The 13558-nt window shown below is 42.3% G+C and overlaps 1 non-coding gene across 1 annotated transcript; it reads left to right on the forward strand.

Annotated features, from left to right (window-relative positions):
• Positions 1-9409: 9409 nt before the first annotated feature.
• On the forward strand, positions 9410-9516 carry LOC120250770. Its single transcript, XR_005533108.1, has one exon. It is a non-coding gene; the product is annotated as a small nucleolar RNA R71 (small nucleolar RNA).
• Positions 9517-13558: the final 4042 nt, after the last annotated feature.

The raw sequence follows: 13558 nt of genomic DNA on the forward strand, positions 1-13558 counted from the left end.
GTTACAAGCCTCAAGGAAGCCTAGGTGAGCTTGACGACGCAATTCAAGAAGAAATCAACATCGAAAACGGGGGTTTAAAGCCCTGGGCATTGTACCAACACTGTAGCAAGTCCTGTAGTACGAAGAATTAGAGAAATGACAAACTCTCGGGTTTTGTTGATGGATAACCTGACGGCCATGAAGACTCCCGTAAGCTAGCTGAAGAAGTAGCATTTTATTGTAGCAGTCATTGTAGCACTTTCTGTTCCGGAAATTTCGGCAGAAATCCGGAGGTTCTCATGAGCATCCTTGCACTCATGAACCATGCCGTGAAGCTATCCTGAGAAGGCCTTTAAAAGAAGGTCTAGGGCATTTGTTCATCCTCTTTTTCCTTTCTTGAAGCTGCCCATTTCCCCAACTTGGATCCGAGGTGAAGAATGACATTTGAGGCCATTTCTGAGGAGGAAATCGACGGGAGAAGCACATTCCGACAAGATCTACCCTAGATCCCTTTTGTAGAGGCTTGAAAACGACAAAGGAAGCCGCCCTAGAAGCGGTGTTTGTGGAAGCTCTCCACCCTATCCAAAGCGTCATTCAGCTTCAAATCTTCGAGGGAGTCTTTATTATGCTTGTTTTAGTTGTTCCTATTATATTGAACCTCATATTTTCTTGTATGGATGGGTAAACCCCAAGGACACTGGATGACGGTGAACCTTGGGGTGAACTTGCTTGCTTGGATGTTTTGATTACTTTAATGCATTTAATTGGTTTGTGTTTTAAGCCTTGTGTTGTTTAATGTATCAAATTACATGAAAACTTTGTGTTTGATTCCTAGGTTGTACTTGGTTGAGTGACCATTGCCCTTGTACTAGACTTACTCGGTTTAAAAGAGATTCATGTATGAATATGCCATGGCCATTGAGTATTTCGTACTCCTTCAACCATTAGGGATGAACCTAGGTATTGTGTTTGACCCTAATTAGAGACTTCCCTAAGCATAATGCAATCGTATGAGGAGTTGATCAGAAGAGATTCCGAGCCAATTCTTGTATGAGATTAGGGGTCTACTGCTGTGACCATAGGGATTGACCTACTTTAGGTTGTTTCTTGGCCCAAAACCGTCATTGCTTTGTAATCTTAACATCCTTCTAGCTTGAGTAGCCCCGAGGGGATCCGTGTCCGTAACCACTGACACATCCCTTGCGTGTGTGTACCGCAAGTGCACGGGTTGTCGAAGTAATAAAGTACCCCGGTGAGTGGGTAGTCGTATCCACAGGGAATAATGCTCGGAAACACAAGAATTGCTATTTAATTATAGTGAAAATGATTGAGGAGTTGTGTGAACAATATCAACGCAAATAAAAGTAAAGAAAAGAATAGAAGCTCAATAGGGATAAGGAGAGGTAATCAATAGAGAGATGGGGCACCCGGATATTGCTCACCCTAGGACTATTATTTCAAATGTAAGATTAATCAGTATGCCTCCTAACTGATGCTTAATGAGTCGTGGACATCCAAAGACACATGGTCCCAAACCTAAGGTCAATCGTGACTAACCCTACACTATGTCCCGGTGGAAAGGGATACTCTCGACGCCTCACACTGTGTGGGGTTGCATGAAGCTCTAGGGACTCCTAGTGGTAAGCCCTATTCTCTAAAATGCATCTAACCTTTGGTCTAAGCGAAAGACCCTTAGTCACAATTAAGCCCCAGCACTAAGGATTACTTTAACACTTCACCCTGTTTCTTGCACAATTAAGCCCTAGTGGAGTTTATCTCTTAGCACTTCACTCTATCATGACCGCAAAAAACTCTTGGAATGTGGAGGTAGGATAAACTACATCGGAAGGGAGAGGGGACGTTCCGCTACATCTCAACTCACCCTCTTAACCCACTCCAACCTTGCTTTGTCTAATCCTAATGGAGTGTCACTCATCCACAAGGATTACCAAGATGGATTCTCAATCCTAGTGCCACTCTAAGGGAAAATCAATACAACAAGCATTCAAGGATGTAACTCAATTGAAACATTAAATTAAAGAAGCATAACAAGAGTCAATGAAACAAAGTCATCCTAGGGTTTACAAGTCCAAGCACCCACTAGGGGTTTAGCTCTAAATGGAGCAATACACAATCAATAATGAAATCGAAAGTAAAAGCATGCAATCCATAAGTAAAATCCCCTTCTAGTTAGGGATGGCAATAATACCCAAACCCGACCCTACCCAACCCGACCGGACCCGAGTTTGACGAGTAAAACCTGCTTTGACCGGGTTTCGGGTCGGGTTCGGGTAAAACCCTACTTGTATGAAATGGGTGCGGGTGCGGGTACGGGTATGGGAATTCTAATACCCGACCCATACCCGTACCCATACCCGACCCGAAATTAAAATTACTAAAATATTTATATAATATATATATATATATATATATACTAATATGTTCGACAACTTAACAATTTAGGGGTTTTTATTTTTCCTCTTTGTTTAGTCTTGTAATTATATAATAATTTTATTTTATTTATAAAAAAATTATAATTAATTTTAAGTTATTTTTCTATAAAAAACTATATTTTTTATTAATTTTTTTTAATATGGAGGCGGGGGCGGGTATACCCGCGGGTATCCGATTACCCGTTGGGTGTGGGTGTGGGTTGGAGTTTTTAAAACCCGTCCGGTTCGGGTATACTAGCGGGGTAGCGGGTACGGGTACGGGTATGGTAAAACCCGCACCCGACCCGACCTGTTGTCATCTCTACTTGTAGTTCGTATCGATGGTCTTGTGGAGCCGCCTCGTCTTCTCTAAGGGTTCCCTTATCAAGCCTAAGGCATACTTCACTGAATTAATGCCGACGAAAGCTCCCCCAATAACTCTCCTCCAAAGGAGCGTGATGTCCAAGGCCAAAGAACTGCTCCAAAGACCTAGCCAAAGCCTCTCCAAACCCTAGCCGCGAGCGCCTCCAAAGGTGGAAAAAAGATGGGGAAAAGATCCTTCAATAACTCTCAAAATACGGAATTTATAGGGGCTATAATCAGGCATCCACACGCCCGTGTAAATTTTCAGGTCTTCATTTCCTGCGTAATGTGAACAGTACCTGATACAGTAATTTTGCTATAGTAAACTGCTACAATACTTTGCCGAAATACTCCCGAATCCACTCTTTTCATCGAGGCCACATGAATGGACACACATCCATGCGGTAGATCTCGTCACGTCTTCAATGAAACCACATTGACGAATCTCTTGCTAATGTTTGCACAAGTCGGAACATATGAGTGTGACTGCCTTTGTACCCCTACACTTTGTGTATTTTCTTGAACACAATAGAGGTTGGCATACACCCACATGTCTTTGAGTACAACTCATGCCTTCACCTTTGTTCAACCCAAGAACATTAACAATTGCATCAGCGATCTACTTTTGCTTTCTTTCATTCAACTTTGTCTCCATAACCCTATATGCACAAAAGAACACAAACACACATGAATAAGTAATAAAATTTGATAAAAGTGATGCTCAGTGTAAGAAAAGAATACTTCGTATTACTTATACACAAGCACTTATCAAACTCCACCACACTTAAGATTTTGTTTGTCCTCAAGCCAAAATAAACATTCAAGCATATACGAAGGAAAATTGGAAGTGCTTGGCCTTAGGTTCACCAAAAGCATGCAAAAGAGGCATTCTACAAGTAAGGAAAAATTTAAACATTGAATAAGAGAAATCAATGCTCTAGCTAAAAACTTGAATAAAAAAGAACAACAAACCTGATATTGTGTGGTGTGTGTAAACTCACTCAAGTCAACCCAATATGTACTCCTCAAAGCTCTAATTGAGAGGGACTTATTTATGTACAAAAAGAAAAGAGAAGGTAGTAGCTTCACACGTCCTCTAAGGTAGCCTTTACTAGGCTGCCGCTGAGGTGGCTTTTACACTTTCGAGGTGGTAGCTCTTTCTACCGGGGTAGTAGCTTTCACTTATCCCATGAGAGAGCTCCTTTTTCTCATTAGGGCATAACTAGTATCTGACTTATGAAAGTAGCTTCATACTTCATAAGTGGTAGCTCTTTCCACCCCCAATGTACAACACAAACAAACACATATTTTTTTTCTTTTTCTTTTTTCTTTTTCATTCATCCATTTTTTTCACGGAAATTAAAACAACAAACAAACTAAAAACAGTCCCTTAAACATCGAACTTGAGTTTCCACAAAGTTTAATGAATGAGTAGTGCACCAAGTGTTAATCGGGCAAAAATTCCTAAAAATTCAAGTAAAAACTAGAGCATGATATTATTCAATGTCAAAAATTCTCCTAAACATAAGAATACAACTATTGCAACTGAGGTGAACCGCCATTGGCTACATGAGCAATAACAATGAAAGCATAAGTATAAAACATGTGCAATGCGTACTCCCCCACACACACACACACACACACACACATTTAAGATGTATATTTCCCTCAATGTACACATGCAAGCACACTAAAATATAAAGCAATCAAAACACATGTATGGAGAAGGGCAATTGAAACAATACTCCGCTGAACTCCTAATAGTACGTTTGATGGAGCTATATTCATTGCGAGTTGAGTTCCAACGGGTTGTGGAGCACACACGGCCATTTGAATACCACATTGACCATGTCCATGACTATTTCTCACATTCCAGACTCACAAGACCATCTGCATGTATATACAAGGGGGTTCAGTGAAGCTCAATAGAAAAAAAAACAAAATAAAATCTAGTCTATAAAGATATAGAAATGAGATACAGCTCGAAACAACTGAAAATAAAAGATAAACTCCGAAGAAATATCCTTTCTAAGTAATACAAGTCTAAAATAAATGCAAAAATAAAATACGGAAAACATAAAAGTATATAAAGTAAAGACGCCTTAAGCGTCAGTGTCAAGTGTTGTCTTGGCTGCTGCTGCTGATGATGATGCTAGTGGTGCAGATGATGATGCTGATGCTGCTGGAGGAGTCGGTGTAGCTCGAGGTCTCATCACAAAGGGTGAGGTCGTGTCTCACTCGAGTAACTACTGTAAAGTGTCGAGATGCGCCGTCACCTATGCATAGTTCACGGCCTGTGTCGCACGAACCTCAGTCAGCTCTGTCTGTAGCACCCCTATAACACTCTCAAGCCTCTCAAAATGATCATAGGCTCAAGATGGAGAAAATATACGAACTGGAGGTGGCTCCTGTGCTGCAGATGGTGCCTCTGTCTCTATGTGCTCCTCCTGTGGCTTGGGAGCAGGCTGAGACCCCTCGGTTGCATCACCCTCACTCTTGGCAGGCTCTGATAGGGGTATAATCATCACATAGATGCCGTCTCTGTACCTCCGGATCATGCCCATGAGTCTCATCACCTCTAGGCCGAGGGGAGATGGTATAATCGTCTTCTCGGCCCCTCTGATAGCATCTAATAGACCCATCCCGATGATGAGTCTAATAATGTATGGGCCTGAGAAGAGAACTCTGACCCGGGCATATGGACCGTAGTGCCTCAAGTACTTTTCCACAATGTGGTGAAGGTGGAGTGGCTCACTCTGTACCATGTAATAAAGTTAGAGTAACTCCTGCCGGCTCAAAACTCCTATACTGTTGCCACGACCGTTCACTAACCTACTTAGAATGGCGTGGATGTATCTTTAGGCCGATCGAGAGAAGCACGTCGCCTTGAACACTCCCGGATCATACTGACCCTAGCCACATAATGCTCTATAAGCGTGTTGAGGGGTCAAGCTACCGGGATAATCTGTCGGGAGCTGCTCGTACTCCTCAGTGTCAGTGAAGGCCTCTTCATATAGCCCAAGTCGGACCGAGAACTGTGTAACACTCATACTGTAGTACTGTCCGAAAACTCTAAACTGTAAGGCGTCAATACTCGAAAAGCTGGTGTACGGATAACTGGCTCTTGAATAGACAACAACTGCCACCAGCTTCCCATAGATAAGAGCTCCTCGACCTCATCTGCCATCTCATCACCTAACTAAATCTCCCTTAAAGCGCTCAAATCTGGAAATCTCGATTGTCCAAACTTGAGCTTCAACAAATGCTCAAGACGGGCTTGATGTTGAGGTATAGCGAACTCAAGCTGCTCCAGTGAAGGTTCGCGAGGACGTTTGCCGGCTGTCTTCTTTGATCGGGGAGCCATTCCTACAAAATTTGAAAGAACTAATCAAATCAAACTTGAAAACCTAGTTCTGCAGGAATCCACATGATTGTGTGGAAATTTTACAAGCCTGTGTGGATCTTCGGGGCATGAGAGCCTCACGACTAACTCACAAAAAAAACTCCAAATACAACATAAAATCATTCGAAAACATTCTAAAGTCATTTACCAAGCATTTAAATATGTAATCGAAGCAACATTGACCAATTTAAATAGAATAAATTAGATTGGCGAAGAAGAAAGGGGATTTGAGGCTTACCAACAACTAGAGATTGAAAACTTTAAGAATAGCCAGAAAGCAACCCACAAAACCCTTATATAGATGCGGAGAAGGTCGGGAGAGTGAATGGAGGCATTCTTTGAGCATTTGGGAGTTTTAGAACGAAGAGGGCGTGAGTAGGTTTTAAAGAGAAAATGCGCATCTTGACGTTCGGTGCATCCACACGGGCGTGTGGAAATTACTCACGCCCCTATGACTCCCATAGGGCCTCCGACAGGGGCAGACACACGCCCCTATGTGCTCTTGGGATAGCTTTTCTAGCCTCTGAACGCATCCACATGGCCGTGTGGAAATTACCCACGCCTGTGTGCCCGACCCACAGGGGCACCCACACGCCCCTGTGCCTTCTCCGTTCTTCTGAGAAAAATTCTAAGTGTTCCACACACCCCTGTGAAAATTCCACACGGGCGTGTGGATGCTCACAGGGGCACTCACATGGTCACTCACACATCCTTATGTGCTCTCGGGAAGGAAAATAAGTCTCTGCAGAGTTTCACACGGGTGTGTGAAAATTACCCACACCCGTGTGCCATTCACAGGGTCATCCACATGGGCATTCACACGCCCCTGTGTCTTCTCGGGATGGAGTCTGAGAACTCTGCAGAGATTCACATGCCCATGTAGAAATTACCCACATGCATGTGACCATCACAAAGTCGCTCATAGGGGCGCTCACATGCCCCTGTGTCTTCTCGGGATGGAGAAATTGAGCTCTGAATGGAAACACATGCTTATGTGGAAATTTCACATGCCCGTGTGTCTTCTCTGGATAACTAAAAAAAATTACAAACTCTGCAAAAAAATGTCTACAACACTTATACACATATAAAGACTGCCTATACATTAATACACAATCCAAAGAATCATGAAAATATGCTCAAACGACCTAGAAACTCCGCCAATCACAATGAAGCACACTAAAGCAATAATAATCCACAAGAAAACCACCGCAATAGCATGTAAAGATCAAGACACCAACGCTAAAGCTTTTACTCATGCAAATACTAAACTAAAACCTACAAAAACAGTAAAGACTTAGGTTGCCAACCAAAAAAGCGCTTGTTTAACGTCACTAAGCTTGACGTACCTGACTTTACCTCACAGGGGTTTATGAATGAAAGTTTCCCTCTTACCTACAGCTTGAAAGCATGATGAACATAATTGTTTCAAGGTAGAGGGGGAGTTGTCGAGTTTGTTACCACACAAGGGTTCGTCACCCTTACTCCATGCATGGACATTCCCATTACCATTGGGGCACTTCTTGTGACATCTCCTTGCTCTTTTCAACTTTTGGATCATCCTCTTCATGACTCCCGGGGTAGGTTGCAAATTGTCCTCTAGACCAAGTAATAAGGCTTCTTCATTCTCCACTTCTTGATCTATCAACCCCTCGAATGGATCTGGACACATCATTTCCTGCTCGTATTCATTAGTTAACTCATCGTAGTGTCAAGAAAATACAAAGTATCATCAAAGTTAAGATAATATCGCATGGCTTCGGTGAGGCGGTATATCAAATTGTTGTCACCAACTCTTAATGTCAACTCCCCACCATCCATGTCAATAAGAGCCTTGGAAGTGTGCAAGAATGGCCTCCCAAGTAACCATGGAACCTAGGCATCCTCATCAACTTCCAATACCACAAAGTCCAAAGAAAATATGTACTTATCAAATTTCCTAAGTACATCTTTAATGATACCCCTCGGATGTCTAACGAATCGGTCGGCCAATTGAAGTGTCATCCGGGTGAGACTAGGCTCTCCCAAGCCTAACTTCTGAAAGAATGTGTAAGGCATGATGTTGATGCTAGCCACTGAATCCGCCAATGCCTTCTCTTCACCCAAATTGCCAATGTTACATGGAATGATGAAGCTCTCGAGATCTTTCTTCTTGTTTGGCATGTTCTTTTGCAATACCGCCGAGTATGAAGCATCTAGAATCATAGATGCACTCTCCTTCAGCTTTCTCTTGTTAGTCAAGAGGTCTTTGAGAAACTTTGCGTAGAGAGGCATTTGGGACAACACCTCCACAAATGGGATGTTGATGTGCAACTGCTTGAATAGACCCAAGAATTTCTTATATTACTCATCATTTTGGTCGTTCTTCAATCTTGAAGGGTAGGGAATTCTTGGCTTGGAAGGTCGGGGTGCTACTTTCTTTTCTTTAGCTCTCTCAACTTCATGACCACTTTTCAAAGTGATCGCCTTCACATGCTCTCTTGGATTGGTCTCCATGTTGCTAGGCAAACTCCCTTCAGGTCTTTCCAAAAGTGACTTTGCAATTTGGCCCACTTGATTCTCCTAGTTGTACAATGATACGGTGTGGTTGCGAAGTGTGGCTTTACCATATTAAAATCTCGTATCTGACGATTGAATGAACTTGGTCAAAGCCTTCTCCAAATCAGTCATCCGATTCTCCAACTGTGAAACACTATTCTCCATGTTTAGGGCTTGTTGTTGTTGTTGTTGTTGTTGTTGGAAACCCGGTGGTGCCATAGCCTAAAGTTGCCCTTGATTACTCCAAGAAAGGTTTGGGTGGCTCCTCCACCCTGGATTGTAGGTGTTGCTATGCGGATTCCCTTGACCTCTCATTACATTACCTATAAAATTAACCTATTCCACGGAAGTGGTACCACCAATAAAAATCGAGCAATCAGATGGAGCATGTCCTTCCCTACACCAAGTGCAACTCATCACTGCAGCCCCTCTAGGAGAAGTTAGAGTGTCTAACTTCTTGCTCAATAATTCAACTTGGGCAGCTAATGATGTAACTGCATCAATCTCATGAAGTCCGGCTACCTTCATTATGTCTCGTGTGTTCCACTGATAACTGTTTATAGCCATCTCTTCAATAATATATCGGGCTTCTTTGGGGATCTTGTTTCCTAAGGTACCTCTTGCTGCAACATCAAGTAATTGATTTGTACTTGGGTTCAAACCATTGTAGAAGGTTTGGATGATCATCCACTCGGGAAACCCATGCCGAGGACATTTCTGCAAGAGATCCTTGAACCTATCCCATGTCTCAAATAGAGACTCCAATTTCGTTTGCACAAAAGAAGATATCTCATTCCTAAGCTTCGCAGATTTTTCGGGAGGGAAATATCGGGCAAGGAAAGCTTCTACCATTTCCTCCCATGTAGTGATCGATGCTCTAGGTAATGAATGTAGCCATTGCTTTGCTCTCCCTTTCAAGAAAAAATGGGAAGACCCTCAACTTGATAGCATCATTGACAGCGCCCCTTGCTTGTTACCCGCAAGTGCACAGGTTTGTCGAAGTAATAAATCCCAAGTGAGTGGGGTATCGTATCCACAGGGAGTAGGGAATAAAAATACTAAAATTGCTACTTAACCAAGTAAAGATGAATAACAATTTTGTTGATAAGATATGATGCAAACAGAAATAAAAGAAACAAGAATGAGAGGCACAAGTAAGTGATAGGATAGGCAATCGATAGAAGTGCTGTACTCGGACAATGCTCCCCTAGGACTAATGTTTCAAGTGCAAGACCTACTATTATACTTCCTAATTAATGCTTATTGAGTCGTGGAAATCCTAAAGCACACGGTCCCAAACCTAAGGTCAACCGTGACTAACTCTACACTATGTCCCGAAGGAGAAATCGCTCAGTCCTAACACCTCACACTGTGTAAAGTTGCAAGAAGTTCTAGGGATTCCAAGTGATAAACCCTATTCCTATGTGTAGATCTACCCCTGTGGTCCAGGCGAAAGACCCCTAGTCACAATTAAGCCCCAGATACTAAAATCACTTCAACGCTTCACTTAGTTGCTCGCGCAACTAAGCCCCAGCGGAGTTCATCCTTTAGTACTTCACTCTATTGCGACCGCAAAGAACTCTAGGAAATGGAGGTAGGATAAATCACACCGAAGGGAAAAGGGGACGCTCCTCTATCTCTCGACTCACCCTTTCAACCCTCTCCAATCTAGCATTGTCTAACCCTCATGGTATGTCACTCATCCACAAAGGCTACCAAGATGGACTCTCAACCCTAGTGTCACTCTAAGGGAGAAATCATTCAGCAAGCATTCAAGGTTGGAAATCAATTAAAAAAATCAATTAAGGAAAACATTATAAAAGGTCAATGAAACAATAACATCCTAGGGTTTACAAAATCCAAGTACCCACTAGGGGGTTTAGCTCTCCATAGAGCAAGATACAATCAATAATGAAATCGAAAGTAAAAATAAGTAATTCATAGGAAAACCTCCTCAGTATTCGTGTCGATGGTCTTGTGGAGTAGCCTCTTCTTCTCCAAAGGTCCCCTTGTCCGGCCTAGGACACACCTCGCCGGATCGGTGCCGAAGAAAGCTCCCCCAATAACCTTCTTCCAAGAGAAGCGTGGTGTCGAATCCGTAGGACCACTCCAAAGACTTGCCAAAAGCCTCTCAAAACCCTAGCCGACGGCCTCTTAAAAGATGGAGAAAAGTTGGAGAGATGGGTGGAAGATTTTCCTCAAAATCGGGCTAAATCGTGGCTTAAATAGGGCTGAAATCGGGTATCCACATTCCCCTGTGGATTCTCTGGAAACCTGATTTTCGGCCGGCTGTGAACAATAACTGATGTATTATATTGCTACAGTACTTCGCCAAAATACTCCCAATTTCACACTTTTCATCGAGGTAACATAAACGGACACATGTTTATGCCATAGATCACAACCTTTCTTCAATCAAAGGCCTCATTGGTGGAGATCTTGCTATCAATGTACAAGTCTGAATACGTAAATGTGACTGTCTTTGTACCCTTCCAACTCATTATAATGACTTGAATATATGGACGTTAGCACACATTCACGTATCTTACAGCCCCACTTGTGTCTTCGCGTTTGTTCCTTCTAATATTCTACCAAATAGTGTGTTCACGATCTACTTTTGGCTTTTTTTCTTAATACTCAGCTTCACAACCCTAAATGCCCAAAAAAACACAAATACACATGTATTAGCGCTTAAACCTGATAAAAGTAATGCTCATCGTAAGGAAAGAACACTTCGCATTCTTAGCACAGAAGCACTTATCAATCATTTGTGACACCATTAATCTTGAGCATGTAGCACACTTCCAAGAAGTTCTCAATGTGATTGTCTGGATCCTCATCAGCCAAACTATTAAACTTTGCCGACTGCTGTAACATCTGGATAAAGCCTGGCTTGAACTCAAAATTCTGAGCTGTGATCGGTGGCCGCACAATACTGGATTGCGCGCCAAGAACTGTGGGTCTGACATAATCTGAGAGTGTCCTCTACTGCTAATGATGTTTTGCCATATTATCAGACTATTTACCTTCTATCTAAGCTTGATTTGACTGTTCTTGCATAGGTTCTTTTCCCCTTCTATGAATTCTTCTTCTAATATCCAAATCACCTTCAACCAATGTCGAAGGGTTTCCTCAGGTCATAACCCAGAGCTGCAACCAAAGAAAGAAAAACCAATCAGAATGATGGAAGAATAAGAAAGTGTGAAATAGAATAAGTGATGAATAGCTAAAATAACAAAGTGCAAAATGCATCCAAAACGCCTACTCCCCGGCTATGACACCAAAAACTTAACACACCCCTTATGTGTGTGTACCGCAAGTGCACATGTTGTCAAAGTAATAAAGTATCCCGATGAGTGGGTAGTCGTATCCACAGGGAATAATGCTAGAAAACACAAGAATTGCTATTTAACTATAGTGAACAATATCAACGCAAATAAAAGAAAAGAAAAGAACAGAAGCTCAACAGGGATAAGGAAAGGCAATCGATAGAGAGATGGGGCACCCGGACATTGCTCACCCTAGGACTATTATTTCAAGTGCAAGATTAATCAGTATGCCTCCTAACTGATTCTTAATGAGTCATAGACATCAAAGACACACGGTCCTAAACCTAAGGTCAATAGTGACTAACCCTACACTATAGCCCGACGGAAAAGGATACTCTTGACGCCTCACACTTTGTGGGATTGCATGAAGGTTTAGGGACTCCAAGTGGTAAACCCTATTCCATAAAATAGATCTAACCCTTTGGTCTAGGCGAAGGACCCCTAGTCAAGATTAAGCCCCAGCACTAAGGATTACTTCAACACTTCACTCTGTTGCTTGCACAACTAAGCTCCACTGGAGTTTGTTTCTTAGCACTTCACTCTATCATGACCGCAAAGAACTCTTGGAATGTGGAGGTAGGATAAACCACATCGGAAGGGAGAGGGGATGTTCAGCTACCTCTCTACTCACCCTCTCAACCCTTTCCAACCTTACTTTGAATAATCCTAATGGAGTGTTACTCATCCACAAGGATTACCAAGATGGATTCTCAACCCTAGTGTCACTCTAAGGAAAAAAAAAATACAACAAGCATTCAAGGATGGAACTCAATTAAACATTAAATTAAAGAAGCATAACAAGAGTCAATGAAACAAAGTCATCCTAGGGTTTACAAGTCTAAGCACCCACTAGGGGTTTAGCTCTAAATGGAGTAATACACAATCAATAATGAAATCAAAAGTAAAAGCATGCAATCCATTAGTAAAACCCCCATTGTAGTCTGTACCGATGGTCTTGTGGAGCCGCCTCGTCTTCTCAAAGGGTTCCTTTATCAAGCCTAGGGCATACCTTGCCGAATTAATACCGACGAAATCTCCCCCAATAACTCTCCTCCAAAGGAACGCGATGTCCAAGGCCATAGAACCGCTCCAAAGACCTAGCCAAAGCCTCTCCAAACCCTAGCCGCGAGCGCCTCCAAAGGTGGGAAAAAGATGGGGAAAAGATCCTTCAATAACTCTCAAAATGGGGAATTTATAAGGGCTAGAATCGGGCATCCACACTGGAGTGTGGAAATTCCACACGCCCGTGTGAATTTCCAAGTGTTCATTTCCTGCGCGATGCGAACAGTACCTGCTACAGTAATTTGCTACATCATTTTGCTATAGTAACTGCTACAATACTTCACCGAAATGCTCCTGAATCCACTCTTTTTATCATGGCCACATGAATGGACACACATCCATGCAGTAGATCGTATCGCGTCTTCAATGAAATCACATTGACGAAGCTCTTACTAATTGTTTATGTAAAAAAATTGCATGTCATGATTCAAATCGAATAAAAAATTTAAAAAAAG

This window comes from Dioscorea cayenensis, chromosome 19, assembly GCF_009730915.1.
Source record: "Dioscorea cayenensis subsp. rotundata cultivar TDr96_F1 chromosome 19, TDr96_F1_v2_PseudoChromosome.rev07_lg8_w22 25.fasta, whole genome shotgun sequence".
NCBI classification, from domain to species: domain Eukaryota; kingdom Viridiplantae; phylum Streptophyta; class Magnoliopsida; order Dioscoreales; family Dioscoreaceae; genus Dioscorea; species Dioscorea cayenensis.